Source organism: Aotus nancymaae, unplaced genomic scaffold (assembly GCF_030222135.1).
Source record: "Aotus nancymaae isolate 86718 unplaced genomic scaffold, 86718_ANA_hifiasm-v0.15.2.pri h1tg000041l, whole genome shotgun sequence".
NCBI lineage: Eukaryota > Metazoa > Chordata > Mammalia > Primates > Aotidae > Aotus > Aotus nancymaae.
The window spans coordinates 25102092-25116496 of record NW_026988455.1 but is presented as its reverse complement, the minus strand read 5'-3'; the positions used below and the strand labels follow the sequence as shown (position 1 = coordinate 25116496).

The 14405-nt window shown below is 43.0% G+C and overlaps 1 protein-coding gene across 1 annotated transcript in view; it reads right to left on the bottom strand.

Annotated features, from left to right (window-relative positions):
* Positions 1-14405, bottom strand: part of LOC135268679 (zinc finger protein 169-like) — a 69643-nt gene that overhangs the window by 30166 nt on the left and 25072 nt on the right. The gene's annotated exons all lie outside the window — the stretch shown is intronic.

The window sequence follows — 14405 nt, the reverse complement described above, 5'->3', positions numbered from 1 at the left end:
GACCTGAGGAGAAGGCAACTGCCTGCAACATGGACACAGGGAGAGGCGGCCGCTCCTGCTTAACCCTCATCAGGAAAAGCTCGGGCCCTGGGCTGAGGGGAGATGTCGAGGCGTCCATCCACACGGGTGTGTTTGGGATACAACGGTGGGTGGGGAGCAGGGGAAGTCCCTCTGCCAGTTTCTGAGCAGGAAAGAGTCTTGTCTAACTGGCAGAAGCAGATGCTCCTTGCTGTGGCCACAGGGACTGGCCTCAGGGGCCCTCGGGGTCCTGCATGGAGCCCCCCTACAGCTATGATTCCCTTCCCATATGATGACTAAACTCTTGTATGGCATTGATGCAGACACAGATTCACATTGGTATCTGAAACAGTTCCCTCCCAACCCGCCATCACCAATGGACACAAGCATGGCCAGCCTGCCAGGCGCCGGGTGGGTGTGTCTGCTGGTCCCAGGGCCAGGGAGAGCTGGGACCAAGGCCGAGAGGGGCTGAGAGTCAGCCGTTCTTCTGCCAGGCACAGACCCCAAGGGCAGAGCAGGGGCTGCCTGGGATGTGGCACTGGCTGTCTGGGAAGTGCCCTGGGAGTCGGGGGCTAGGCGTTCGCTGAAGGGAGACTTCTGGAGTCTAAGAGTGAGATGAGGACTGCATCAGGAGAGGGACTCAGGCTGGGTAGGACACTCTGCTCTTTCCCACATTGTCCTGTCCTCCCCATCTCTGCTGAACTCCCCTCACCCCATGTGGCCAACCTCTACCCCCTTACCCCTAACCCACCTCTTAGAATCTCAGATCCCAGCATAGACAGGACCTGGCACCCGCCCTGGTTCCCTCCTGGCCAACACCTTCTTCACTGTCTGTGTTCCAGTTCCTCCCCAGGGCCCTTGTTGACTCAGGACCACGGTGACTGCCAGAGCACTGGTCTCAGCACTGCCTGTACACAGAGCTGTGATCATGGTGCTGGGGGCTGCCCGAGCAGCAGAGGCTGGTGAGGCACAGCTGTCTGTTACATGGCAGTCTGGCCCCTCTGCCTAGTGACAAAGGGAGCCATGTTTGGGTCCTCTCCGGCTCCATCCACACACAGAACACACCAGTCAGCTGGACAGATGCCCCTCTGCCCCATCCCTTCTGCTCCATGTGGGCAGTGTTGGAGTCCAGTCCTCTGTGGCCTTTGGGAAGAAGAGTTTATCTTGGCAGGGCTTCCCCAGCTCAGCGCACATCAGCCCATCGGGGAAAATGTGGGGAGTGAAGAGTCACTGGTGGGTGATGTGCGCAGCTCCCGTGATTCCTCTACATTCAGGGTCATCCTCAGGAGACAAGGTAGCACCTCCCCTTTGCAGGGTTGAGGAATGGTAAGTGAGCCGTGTTTGAAGGGAACGTGGCCTGTACTCTGGTGTGTGTGGGTGCTCGGCCAACTTCCTCACCTAAGGATGAAAGTGACACCTCGGCTTAGTGACATCTCGGGACTCCTGCTGGCTACCCCACTGGCTGTTGTCTGCCCCATGTCCCTGTCCTTGTTTTGGCTGAACCATTCCCAGGAGGAAGAACCTGTGCTTCCTCCACCTCTGTGTCCCACCTCTGCCCTACAATCTGCCCCTAAACGGGGACAGTGGGGCTGACTGCGGGGCCCTGATAGACTGAATGTTCATTTCCCCACTCCTGCCAATTCCTATGTTGAAGACCCAATCCAGGATAGGTGATGGTATTTGAAGATGGGGCCTTTAGGAGTTCTTCAGGGTTAGACAAGACCATGAGAGTGGGGCCTTAATGTTGGAATTAGGGCCCTGGTAAGAAGCAGAGACCCCAGAGCTCTCCCCAACAGGAGGACACAATGAGAAGGTGGCCATCTGCAAGCCAGGAAGACAGCCCTCACCAGAAGCTCACCACACTGGGACCCTAACCTTGGACTTCCAGCCCCTAGACTGTGACAAATACATTTCTTTTCTTAATACATGCCCTGCCCATCCCCCAAATCTATGACACTTTATCCTAGCGCCCTATGTGACTAGCACGAGGTCCATCATCTCAGGAACTCCCTTCATAACTGGTATCTGGAAACTGCATCAGAGCCATGGGAAAGAATGAAGAAAGGCTGAGCCCTTTACGATGGTCAGCACACCTCCACTCCAAGTGCAGTGTATCAAACATGAACCAGGAGTGCTGTGGAACACAGTGAAAGGGAATCTGTAAATACCCATGACATTGTCATATCCATGCTCAGGGAAGCCAGGCAGCTTGCTCACAGCAGGTGCTGGGGGAGTGCTGAGGCTCTCAGTGGGCTTGGCCTCCCTGCTTATGCACCCAGGTTACTCTCTGGGAGCCAGTGCAGCTGGGGCGCCCCAGGCACATTTGTCTCCAGAGCCCCCTCCCTTCACTGCTGAACAACAGATCCCTGAAGAAGCCATGGTCTCCTGGTAACCTCCATCTGACAATGTGAGCAAGGCCGGCCCCCGGTAGTGAACATGCTGTGGTTTCTGACAGCTGCCAGGATGGACTTGCTCCAGGTGGCTGCCATTTTCTAGCTGCACTTTGATTCTAACTTCAGCGTCCCATGATGTCTTTCAGGTCTAGGTGCCCTGGGCGGTATTAGTGAGAATCACCTGCTTTGTGGGATCTGGGCCAGGCTGCCCCCTCCTGGCCAATCGGCTGATATCTGGCCAGGGCTGCCAGAGTTGCTGTCAGAGTCCCAGCCATCACTGGACGCTGACACTCAACAGTGGCCCCCACCCTAGCACATCCCTGTGAGGGAGCTGATACGCTGGGTTACTGAATTCTGAGTTATGATGTCATTGAGCATGCTTGATCTCCACACCTGTGCCCTGTGAGCTCATTTTAGGCAAATGTATGCAGACTAAGGCTGTATTTACCCATGGTTCATTTTCTATCCTCATCTCAGTCCTCAAGGGATGAATTCCTCCTCTCACGCCATGGTCTTTCCTCAGAATCTCCTTTGTCTCCATTCATTCTAAAGATCATGTTGTAGGGATGTTTATCATGTATACAGTATTTGCATAAACTATATGAGCGATTAAAAGATATTCTCTGACATTAAACACAAACAACATAGAAATCTCACAGGTGAAGATACGATCATAAGATGCCTAATCAATGTCAGTGGATAGTTAGTCAAAGTCAATTGCTTCATCCCCTTGCCCTTCATTAGCATAGATAGAAACTGACTGTGTACAGGCTTCACTCTTTCATAATGTGCCAAAATAAAACCCCAAAGCACACATCGCACAAACCAAGTCATGCCACTGGGACCATCGTGTGTTATCTGAGCCAGCTGAGCCATGCCAACTCCTACCCCATCTCATGCTTTTCCCAGCATTGCTCAGGAATGGGAGCATCTGTGTGAGTCAACATCAAGTGTCACAAATGCTGCATTCATAAGATATCCTGCATTCAAGTCCACTGCTTTTTTTTTTAACTATGCAAATTTTACATTGATCTGTAAACACCCATGACGTCATCACTTCCACACTCAGGGAAGCCATGCACCTCGCTCACACCAGGTGCTGGGGGTGTGCTGAGGCTCTCAGTGGGCTTGGCCTCCCTGCTCATGCACCCAGTTCACATAAAAAAAAAATAGAAACCACATAGAAAAAATATGATAGAAACTAATTTAGCCACCACGTAGATGTGGGCCATGTTAACATTCCACCATTTTCTCATTTTTAAAATAAAAGTTTTATTAAGACATTCACATAGCATGCTTTCACTCACTGAAATTGTACAATTTGTGTTTAAATAGAATTTGTAACCATCACCACATTAAATTTATTTATAGAATTTGCAGCCATCACTGCATTAAGTCTACTTACAGAATTTGCAAGCATCACCTCGATAAACTTTAGAACATTTTTATTGCCTCAAAAAGAAACCCCTGGTTGGGCATGGTGGTTCACTCCTATAATCCTAGCACTTTGGGAGGCCAAGGCAGGGGAATCACCTGAGGTCAGGTGTTCAAGACCATCATGACCAACATGGTGAAACCCTGTCTCTACTAAAAATACAAAAAATTAGCCAGGTGTGGTGGCGGGTGCCTGTAATCCCAGCTACTCAGGAGCCTGAGGCAGGAGAATCTCTTGAATCCGGGAAGCAAAGGTTTCAGTGAGCTGAGATGACACCATTGCACTCCAGCCTGGGCAACAAGAGTGAAACTTAGTTTCAAAAAAAAAAAAAGAGAGAAAGATAAAAAGAAACCCTTAGGTTGGGCATGGTGGCCCATGCCCGTAATCCCAACACTTTGGGAGGCCAAGGTGAGTGGATTACTTGAGGTTAGGAGTTGAAGACCAGCCCAGCCAACATGGCAAAACCCCTTCCCTACTAAAAATACAAAAATTAGCTGGGCGTAATGGCACATGTGATCCCAGCTACACGAGAGGCTGAGGCAGGAGAATTGCTTGAACCCCAGAGGCGGAGGTTGCAGTGGGCTGAGATTATGCCACTGCACTCCAGCCTGGGTGACAGAGTGAAAAAAAAAAACACTCTGTCACCCCATCTGCACCCTAGGCCTACGTAACCACAACTTTACTTTCTACATAGTTTTACATACTCTGGACTTTAATATGAATGGAATCATACAATATATGTCTTTCACAATCTGTCTTATTTTACTGTGACTATTTCCAAGGTTCATCCATGTTTTTAGCATCTATCATCACATCAAATCTTTTTGTTGCTGAATAATATTCCATTGGTGGATATCCTGAAACTTATTTATACATCAGGTGATGAACATTTGGATTGTTTTCACTTTTTGGCTATTGTGAATAACACTTCTAAGATATTTGTGTACAACGTTTTGTGGGGATGTATGTTTTCATTTCTCATAGCTATATACCTAAGAGTGAAATTGATGGGCCATATGGAAACTCTATGTTTAACAATTTCAGAAGGTACCAGACTATTTCCAGAGTAGAGATACCATTTTATATACTCACTAGCTGTGTGAGGGTCTCAGTTTTTCTCCGTATTCCAGCTGTTTATCATAATCATATTCCAGCTCTTTTTGATAAAGTCATCCCAGTGATTCTAAAGTTGCGTCTCGTCATAGTTTTCATTTGTGCTTCCCTGGCATTGAACCTCTTTCATGTACTTATTGGTCATTTGTGTATCTTCTTTGAAGCAATGTGCACTCAACATTTACTCATTTTTAACTGGTGTGTGTTTTGTCACTGAATTATAAGAACTCTTTACGTATTCCCAATAAAAATCCTTTAAGTGGGGGGCTGGGCAAGGTGGCTGACCCCTGTAATCCCAGCACTTTGGGAGGCCAAGGTGAGTGGATTACCTGAGGTCAGGAGTTCAAGACCAGCCTGGCCAATGTGGTGAAACCCCGCCTCTACTAAAAATACAAAAATTAGCTGGGCATGGTGGTGTGTGCCTGTAATCCCAGCTACTTGGGAGGCTGAAGTAAGAGAACTGCTTGAACCTAGAAAGTGAAGGTGGAGGTTGAAGTAAGCTGAGATCGTGCCACTACACTCCAGCCTGGGCGACACAGAGAGACACCGTCCCAAAAACAAAGAAACAAATCCTTTACCGGATATAATTTGCAGTAATAGTCTCCTATTCCATGGGTTGTACTTAACTTTCTTTTTTGTTTTTTCTGTATAGAGGCAGGGTCTCGCTGTGTTGCCCAGGATGGTCTTGAACTCCTGAGCTCAAAAAATCCTTCCCCACCTCGGCCTCCCAAAGTGCTGAGATTACAGACCTGAGCCACTGTGCCTAGCCATCATTAACTTTCTGAATAGTACCCTTTGAAGAACAGAAGTTTTTTACTTTGGATGAAGTCCAATTTATCTATGTGTTCTTTTGTTACTTGTGCTTTTGGTGTCATATTTAAGAATTCATGAACTCATGCTAGGTCATGAAGATTTATTCCTATGCTGCTGCTTTTGAAAAAATCATTTAAAGCATTTTGAAGTGTACAGTGCAGTCATGTTAAGTACATTTACATCACTGTGAATATACTTAACATGTTAAGTATATTCTTCTTAATCTTTAGAAATTTACATCTTTAGAAATTTTTCGTCTTCCAAAACTAAAATTCTGTACATATTAAACACTAATCCCATCACCACCACTCCCACTCCTACTCCCAGGCCTCAGCAACCACTACTGTGATTTTGACTACTTTAATACTTCATATGAAAAAAAAATTGTCTTTGTATGACTGGCTTATTTCACTTAGCATAATGTTCTTGAGGTTCATTCATGTGACATGGTTTCCTTCATTCTAAAGGCTGCTTAGTCTTCTATTTTATGTATATATTTTATATATATATATTTATATATATATACGAAATATGGTATAATGCATATAAAAATAAAAGTAAAGAAGGCCAAAATTAGAAGGCCAAATTTTATTAAAATCACTTATACAGCAAAAAGATTTTATCTCTAGGTTTCAATAGGCTGCCAATCGGAGGATATAATTACCACTATGGTATAAATTAAAGAACTTTTAATAGTGGACGTTGGCAATGCTTTCAATATCTAAAATAAGATCATACCATAACTCCTGGGTAATTATAAACTAAGTTCTTCTTTTTTTTTTTTTTGAGATGGAGTCTTGCTCTGTCACCCAGGCTGGAGTGCAGCTGCATGATCTCGGCTCACTCTAACCTCTGCCTCCCGGGTTCAAGTGATTCTCCTGCCTCAGCCTCCCGAGTAGCTGGGATTATAGGTGTCCGATATCACGCCCTGCTAATTTTTTTGTATCTTTAGTAGAGATGGGGTTTCACCATGTTGGCCAGGCTGGTCTCAAACTCCTGACCTAGTGATCTGTCCACCTCGGCCTCCCAAAGTGCTGGGACTACAGGCATGAGCCACCGTGCCTGGCCTGGACTAAGTTCCTACGAATTATTATGGGACAACCCTCAACAGAGAAGTCTGCTTTCATCAACTCTGAAGTTGTTGATTATTATAATTAATAAAACAAGGCATTTGGTCTTATCCATGGCTAGTTTTTCCTTTTTATCTTACTGTTGCCTAAAGATCTCTGCTATAAGTTACAGAATAGGAATGGAGTCCTGGGGCAAATTTCAAGACACATTAATCAGAAATGTACCAGGAAGTATCAGTTAATAGCAGGAAACTGAATCAGGATTTCAAGGGCCCTTTCAGAACAGAAATGGACAATTTCATGCAGTTAGACTAACATAAGATCCTTGGTTCAAGGCAGACAGTTATAAATAGAAATACTGATTGATTTTATTCCATTTTAACTATTTTTAGTGACAAAATATGTATTTCTTATTTTTGACTATGCTACTTGTAAGAAAAAGTTTCAACAGATAACTCATTGATTAGTTAGTAAGATTACATCTGCATCAGGGAACTTAACTAGATTCAGGGATTATCACCCATACTTCTGGAACACAGAGTACGTCCTGTCTATTAAAACACTTTATTAGACATTTTACCAGATGATGGCTGGACATGGTGGCTGACGCCTGTAATCCCAGCACTTTGGGAAACCAAGGCAGGCAGATCACCAGAGGCCAGGGGTTCGAGACCAGCCTAGCCAACATAGTGAACCTCCATCTCTACTAAAAATACAAAAATTAGCTGGATGTGGTGGTGCATGCCTGTAATTCCAGCTACTTACGAGGCTGAGCCAGGAGAATCTCTTGAACCGGGAAGGAGGTTGCAGTGGCCAAGATCATGTATTATATGTCATTGCCTGGATAATAAGAGTGAAACTCCGTCTCAAAAACAAAAAAGAAATGTTCCTAGTTGATATTGTGATACCTTCATCCATAAATTAATTTCTTCTTGATTGGCTCACAATTATACTTTTCATGCTGATAATATTCAGAGACCAGTCTTGTGGACTAAACATTTTTGTGTTCATTTTTTAATTGACAAATAAAAATTATATATATTTATTTTGCCTAATATGTTATTTTGAAATATGCATACATTGTGAAAGGACTAAATTGAGCTAATTAACATATATTACCTGTTTAATTTTTTTCTGTCATGAACACAGCCAATCTGCTCTCTTCACAAGTTTCAAGAATACAATGCATTGCACAGTCACGCGCTGCATAACAATGTTCAGCCACTCTGGACCACATAGATGACAGTGGTCCCATAAGATTATCATCTCTTCTTTTTTTTTTTTTTTTTTTTGAGATGGAGTTTCACTCTGTTGCCCAGGCTGGAGTGTAGTGGGGTACGATCTTGGATCACTGCAACCTCTGCCACCCAGGTTCAAGCAATTCTCCTGCCTCAGCCTCCCAAGTAGCTGGGATTACAGGTGCCTGCCACCACGCCTGACTAATTTTTTGTAGTTTTTAGTAGAGGCAGGGTTTCACCATTTTGGCCCAACTGATCTTGAACTCCTGACCTTGTGATCCACCTGCCTCAGCCTCCCAAAGTGCTGGGATTACAGGCATGAGCCACAGTGCTCAGTCTTTTTTTTCCCCCTAACTATATACTATCTAGGTTTACATAAGTAAACTCTATGATGTTCTCACAATACAAAATTACATTATGACACATTTCTCAGAATGTATCCCCACTGTCAAGCAATGCATAACTGTATTATGGTTATCGTACATTACGTCTCTTAAACTTTTTCCTCTTACCTAACTGAAATTGTGTATCCTTTTACCAATATCTCTCTATAACAAAAGAAGAGGATTCCTCCTTTTGTAAGGCAGTATAATAATCCATTGTGTATATATGGTCTAATTTTTTTAAGGCATGCACTGGTATTACCACAATCTTTGGAAATATGACAACAGCTTAGCTATGAAACTATAAAGGCATATAAATAAACATTTTGCTAATGACATTCAACTTAAAGAAATAGCTAATAATTAATGATACTCAAGTAATTGAAGAGGGAAAAAGATTTTTTTTGTTTTGTTTTTTGTTTTTGCTGGATGTTTCTGTGGTAACCATAGACATATTTTGCTATAGCAATTCCAACACAGGTGGAAAATAAACTTAAAATTTCACCAAGTTTACTCTGGTTGTACCCCTCCTGGGTTCAAGTCTCAAATCAAGGTGATATTATCATATGTGAGCCTTGTAGGAGTCTGACATCTAGGAACCATTTTTATGTCAATATTTTGTTTGTGAACATCAGTACTCACAAGTAACACCTTCTTTCAACCATGTACCGACTGACATGCACAGCTCCCCTGAAACAATCAGAGATATTGGGCTCCATTACTTCATGTGCAGGTTTTTCTTGGCTGACCCTGTCAACAGGACTCTTAGCAAATGGAGAGCAAAAGCCTTAACTTGCTTACAACAATGGGGCCATATAGGATTGATTTATATTTACTGACAGAGCAAATTAGGCTTTGCATAGTCTGATATCTCTTCTTCTATTTGGATAGGTGCTTTAGAATCAGTTGGAGAGGATCCTCATAAAAATCAAGAAAAAGACAATTGATCATCCAAGGCCAAACTAATATAATGTTTTTTCAAGACTTGGCTTGGACAAAAAGGAGGCTGTTTGAGTAGGCACTTAGATATTAATTACGTCACTTTTGCAATTACTATAAATTGCTGTTGCTGTCAAATCTGTTACTAATAGGGTCTTAAATGTTATTGTGAAGCCACTTCTTTATGAGTTCATGATTTTGCATAAATGAGCCCGAAACAACCTACATGTTCAAACCTGTTAAATGGGCAAATTGCATGGTATGTGAACTATGTTTTTATGAAGCTGTTACAAAAGAAAACCTCTAAAAGAGTGAATGGCCAACGTGGGGAAAAAGGGATGAAAGGTCCTATCAGAAAAATAAGCTACAGATTAAATGTGCAGGACAAGGCTAGAGTGAATCCTGTGCTGTTGGATTAAAGCTGAAGATAGTATGAATTCATGTTTATTTTAATATAGAAAGGTAGATGTTTATAGAAATAGGTATGTGTGTAGATAGGCATTTACAGAAATAGATATGTGTACATGGGTCAGTAAATATACAACTGTTTCCTACCTCTGTCCCTGAGGGGACCAGAAGCATAGCTAGTGTCTACACCTTAGACTCTAAATACCATTCTTTAATAAAAGAAGCCAGGGAAGGCCAGTTCAGGGCCAGGACAGGGAAAATGCAAGATGAACTTGGAACATCTTGTTGTATAGAAATTAAGGATCGTTCTCAATGGCTAAAGCTGGAAAAATTCGAGTAACAAAATATTAAATCATAACCCAGTAAATAAAATAAGTAGTCATGAATCCATAGTGATACAAATAAATGACTAAATGTACAAATAACAGGAGAAGCCTGGGTGTGGTGGCTCATGCCTGCAATCCCGGCACTTTGGGATGCTGAGGTGGGCACATTATGAGGTCAAGAGATCAAGACCATCCTGACCAACATGGTGAAACCTTGTCTCTACAATAAATGCAAAAATTAGCTGGGCATGGTGTTGTGTGCCCGAAATCCCAGCTACTCAGGAGGCTAAGGCAGGAGAATTGCTCAAACGCGGGAGGTGGAGGAGGCTGCAGTGAGCCAAGATGGCACCACTGCATTCCAGCTTGGACAACAAGAGGGAAACTCCATCTGAAAAAAGAAAGAAAGAATGAAAGAAAGAAAAAGAAAGAAAGAAAAAAGAAAGAAAGAAACAGGAGAGGACGGGCATATCTTCATTACAGAACAATTCCACATAAATGGAGAAAATTTAAAGAATAAAAATCAACTTTAGAACACTATAGTAATTAAGTTGCTGGAGGCAAGATCCATCAATGAATGCTAAAATTTAAGGACAAAACATTAAGAAGAGATATTTAGTGGGGTGCTATGGCTCACATCTGTGACCTAATACTTTGGGAGGCTGAGGTGAGAGGATCACTTAAGCCTTGGAGTTTAAGATCACCCTGGGCAACACAGGGAGACCCCATCTCTACAATTTAAAAAAAAATTAGCCAGGTGTGGGAGTGGTACATGTCTGTAGTCCTAACTACTTGGGAGGCTGAAGTGGGAAGATTCCTTGAGCTGGGGAGGTAGAGGCTGCAGTGAGCCATGATTGGGCCCCTACACTCCAGCCTTGGTTAGAAAGCAAGATCCTACACCATCTCAAAAAAAGAAAAAAAAAAAAAAGATTACTTACATATCTTAAAATTGTCTTCCTAAAATATCTGTTATTTATTTCTTTCTTTTTTGAAACAGAGACTTTCTCTGTCACTCAGGCTATAGTGCAGTGGTGTGATCTCTGCTCACTGCAACTTCTGCTCCTAGGTTAAAGCAATTCTCCTGTCTCAGCCTCCCAAGAAGTTGGACTACAGGAGTGTGCCACTACATCCAGCAAATTTTTGTATTTTTCATAGAGACAGGGTTTACCATGTTGGCCAGGCTGGTCTTGAACTCCTGACCTCAAGTGATCCACCTGCCTCAGCCTCCCAAAGTGTTGGGATTACAGGCATGAGCCACCACATCCAGCCAAATACTTGTTAATTGCTAAGGCGGTTTTAATATTGTGTTCACAAATTCTTTGATAATCCTTTCTCCAGGAGATACAGCTTAATTTCCCTCCCTTGGCATATGGGCTAGGTGTGGTGACTACTTCTAAAAATAAGAGTATGGAAAGAGAAAAATGATAACTTTATGGTGGCAAAACTTGTCAGACTTCAAGGTCAACATCACCAGAAAAGTCACATTGGTATCATGTGCCCTTTGGTAAGATACAGTGAAGACACTCACCTGTGTGATATTCTCACAAATAGTTGGTAGTGCCAATCTAATAAGAAAACATCAGACAAATCCAAATCGAGACACTATGTAAAGGCCCCGCCCAGTTCCCTTCAAGTGTCAAGGTCATGAAAGACACAGACTGACAGACTTACAGATTGGAGGAGACTAAAGAGATGTGACCACTAAATGCTACATGGGATCCTTGATTGAATCTAGATCAGAAGAAGGGGAAGAGTGAAAACCTAGTGGAAAATGCAAATCAAGTCTGTAGTTCAGTTAATAGTATTGTCCCAATGTTAGTTTATTAGCTCTGGCAAATGTACCACAATTGTGTAAGATGTTAACATCGGGAGGGAAACGGGAACTGACCCACTGGCCCATGGCATCCTACTGTAAAAAGAGACTTCACTTATTCATATATTTACTGTTGGCTTAGACTCATAAGGTTTTATTTTTTTCCCCCATGCTTTGTAAGTCATTAGTGTACTCAATTAGATTGATACTCCAATTGTCCCAGATTTGGCCAATAGGTGGGAGTTCCTTCAGACTGACTCTTCTGTCCTAGTGGGATATTCCATCTTTCTTTCTTTCTTTTTTTTTTTTTTGCATTTCCCTTTTGGCCTGACAAGGTATTCTGGGATCATCGAATCCTAGTCCTGGAAGCAGCCCCTTCTTCATGTCATCCTTTCATTACTGGGAAGTGGTGTTACAAGATCTGGATACTGCCTGTGCTCACTGCTACTGGTGTGTCCGTGCTTCTTAGTCTTTTCAGTGGACAGACCTAGAAAATACATATGTGTGTATACACATGCATATACATGCACACAAAGATGCATGTGCACATAAACATGCATGGACACACACATACGCATCTTAGGAATCAAAAGTTCATACCAATACTTTCAATTCCAGTCCATCCTCACAGGATTTTCGGTTTGCCCCATTCCTCCTCTGTAGGACTTTTCTTCCACAGTGAGAACCCTGGCTCCCAACAACACAGACACATGTACTCATTTGCTCAATCCGATAATGTATATAAAATAGTTTTATATACATTTTTATAGAGTCAGGATGACTCTGCCCATACCACTACAATATACAAACCTACTAGAGTTTGGATTTGTTTGTAATTCTAATTCACATATAACAAACCCTACCCAATCAAGACTGAGGGGGTATAGTCAAACACTATCTGCATTACTTTTCCTTCTTTCTTATGCGAGAGGTAACACACTGTATAGACTTTTTCCACTTTGCTCTTTAACATTTCCTTTAAAACTCACTCCATTAACAGTTTGCTGATATCTTCTTCATTCTCTTCACAGTTACATCTGACTCCATCATGTGGTTATTATTTCGTATGCTTGAATGTCCAAGTAATTTCCAGTATTTTGCAACTATAAATAATGCTGATAAGTAATCATGTACACATGTACATTCATATCACTGGAAGTGACTTTTTTTTTTCTTGATATGGAGTTTTTTGCTCTTGTTGCCCAGGCTGGAGTGCAATGGCGTGATCTCAGCTCACCTCAACCTCTGCCTCCTGGGTTCAAGTGATTCTCCTGCCTCAGCCTCCCAAGGAACTGGGATTACAGGCATGTGCCACCACCCCTGGCAAAAATTTTTTTTTTATATTTTTAGTAGAGATGGGGTTTTTCTATGTTGGGCAGCCTAGTCTCAAACTCCTGACCTCAAATGATCCACCAGCCTCGGCCTCTCAAAGTGCTGGGATTACAGTCATGGGCCACCACGCCTGGCCTGACTCTCTTTTTTTTCTTTTAAGACAGAGTTTTGCTTTGTTGTCCAGGCTGGAGGGCAGTGGCATGATCTCGACTCACTGCAACCTCTGCCTCCCAGGTTCAAGCAATTCTTGTGCCTCAGCCTCCTTAGTAGCTGGGATTACAGGTGACCGCCACCACACCTGGCTGATTTTTTTGTATTGCAGTAGAGATGGGGTTTCACCATATGGCCCAGCTGATCTCAAACTCCTGAGCTCAGGCAATCCACCCATCTTGACCTCCAAAAGTGCTAGGATTACAGGCGTGGGGTAACGCACAAGGCCTGGAGGTGACTCTTAAGGGATACATTCTTAGAAGTGTGCTCGCTTGCTGTGTCAATAGGTATGTGCATATACAATTTAATTAAATACTGCCAACTTCCCCCAATAGGACTTAAAACATTTTGCATTCCCACCAACAATATATGAAAATGCCTGTTTCTCTACAGACTCACCAATAGACAGTACTGTTAAGCTTTTATATTTTTGACAATTGGATGGGTGAGAAATGGTATCTCGGTGTGGTTGTAATTTATGTTTCTCTTACCATGAGTGAATTTAACATCTTTTCATATATTTAAACATCTTTTGACAAAGAATCTGTGGATGTCTTTTGCCCACTTTTCTATAGGATTTTTAGTCTTTTCTCCTCAAGTTTTAAAGCATCTACAAAGTAAGGTTTAACCTTTTATTTTTATTTATTTATTTTTTTAGAGATGGAATTTCGCTCTTGTTGCCCAGGCTGGAGTACAATGGGACGATTTCAGCTCACTGCAACCTCTGCCTCCTGGGTTCGAGCAATTCCCCTGCCTCAGACTCCCAAGTAGTTGGGATTACAGGCATGCACCAGCACACCCAGCTAATTATGTACTTTTAGTAGAGATGGGGTTTCAGCATGTTCGTCAAGCAAGTCTCAAACTCCTGACCTCAGGTGATCCGCCCTCCTCAGCCTCCCAAAGTGCTGGGATTACAG